Here is a 1,758-nt window from a genome sequence, read left to right on the forward strand (position 1 = left end):
CCTTGTATTAGACGCCTTCAGCTCTAAAACTAGAAGCCGGCTTAGGGACTCCGGTAACCGTACTCGTCGAACTCGGCAAGGGGTATGTCGTGCAATCAATACATTTTTTTCGCCGGCTCTTCTCAGGGGGTCGCAATTTCGATTCATCCGCGAAGCAGCTGCTTTCGAGTTGTTAGGCCTCCTTCGAAGGCGCTCGGGCAGCTGCTAGCTAATCCCACCCCTCCTGGCTGAGCCTTTCCTCGCCCACCTGTCCTGGTGAAACTGGAGAAGCCCCAGAGCCACCAGTAATCCTTTAATCATGAAAAAAATTTTTAAGGTAATGTCGATCGAAAAATATGTATAACGTGTCTGTGTCTGAGGGTGCCCCTGGGTATGCCGATGTTACATGAGGCCCAGTCGCGTCACTCCCCAAAGGGTGGTCTATGGGTCGAAAGACACGGGGCCGAGTCGCACCACTTCTTGACACGCCACCACCGGTAGACAACCGGTGAACAGGAGACTCTGTGAGGAGGATCTCAGGGCGCCACCACTTACCGCTCTGGGAGACTTGAACCAATAATAAACTAATTAAAATTAACAAGATTGTATTTATTAGACACATAAAAAAGGATAAAATGAGTTAATCTACAATAATAGTTATAAGATACTAGTGAGAGGTTAAGATCGTTACAATATTGAAGTTAATAAAGAAGATGTGTCGGTAGATACACCGAACACTCAAGAAAGTTACACAAACAAAATTAATATAAATAAAAGAAACCGAATACGATTCACCGGGATCACTTCTCAGCAACCGAGGTTGCTGTATGCGAGCGAGGCTGGGAATGCGGGTATGTCCTGTTTCTACCGTAGTCAAGCAGCCTTCCTTGGACCGAGTTGCTAGAGCTCCCCGCTTCAAACAGCGTCCATATAGGAAAGTGCTATGGGATTCCGAAGGCGATCAGAAGGTCACGCTCCGCACCCTAACTGAAGTACATATTTGTACCAGTTATAAGGACCCTGGTTTAACACACGTCACCAAGGATTTATAAAACTGACTTTGGTAAAGCAATTAACATAATCACCTCGCAGCTCGAGAGATGTTACACGAAAGAGCGCTAGACGAAGTAAACTTGTCCTTTTATAATAATAAGGTGTCGTTTCTCGAAGATTCTGCGTGCCAGAGATGTGAAAAGTTTGTCGTCGAATAATAGATACAAAATCGCACAGTCACGACATGCAGTGTCGAGTAACCGAACTTATTTGTGTATTAAAAAAGAAGGTATTGAATTCTCCACACTGCGCCACGTATAAACGATAGAAGGCGTTGCCAGTAATTTAGAAAAAGGTTTAATTAACGAAAATGAAATATTCTGGCGTTACATATGTAGACATATTTTTTACTGGTGGTAGGACCACTTGTGAGTCCGCGCGGATAGGTACCACCGCCCTGCCTATTTCTGCCGTGAAGCAGTAATGCGTTTCGGTTTTAAGGGTGGGGCAGCCGTTGTAACTATACTGAGACCTTAGAACTTATATCTCAAAGTGAGTGGCGTATTTACGTTGTAGATGTCTATGGGCTCCAGTAACCACTTCATACCAGGTGGGCTGTGAGCTCATCCACTCATATAACCAATAAAAAAAAATTACGTTCGTCCGTATGTGAAAATAAAACTAACTTAAAGGTACATCCAACTTTTTGTCATCAGCGATGTTATCGTCCGTGTAATTAATCAAGATTTAAAACAGCTATATAAGAGATGATCTAACATAATCAAA

Source organism: Bombyx mori, chromosome 5 (genome assembly GCF_030269925.1).
Source record: "Bombyx mori chromosome 5, ASM3026992v2".
NCBI lineage: Eukaryota > Metazoa > Arthropoda > Insecta > Lepidoptera > Bombycidae > Bombyx > Bombyx mori.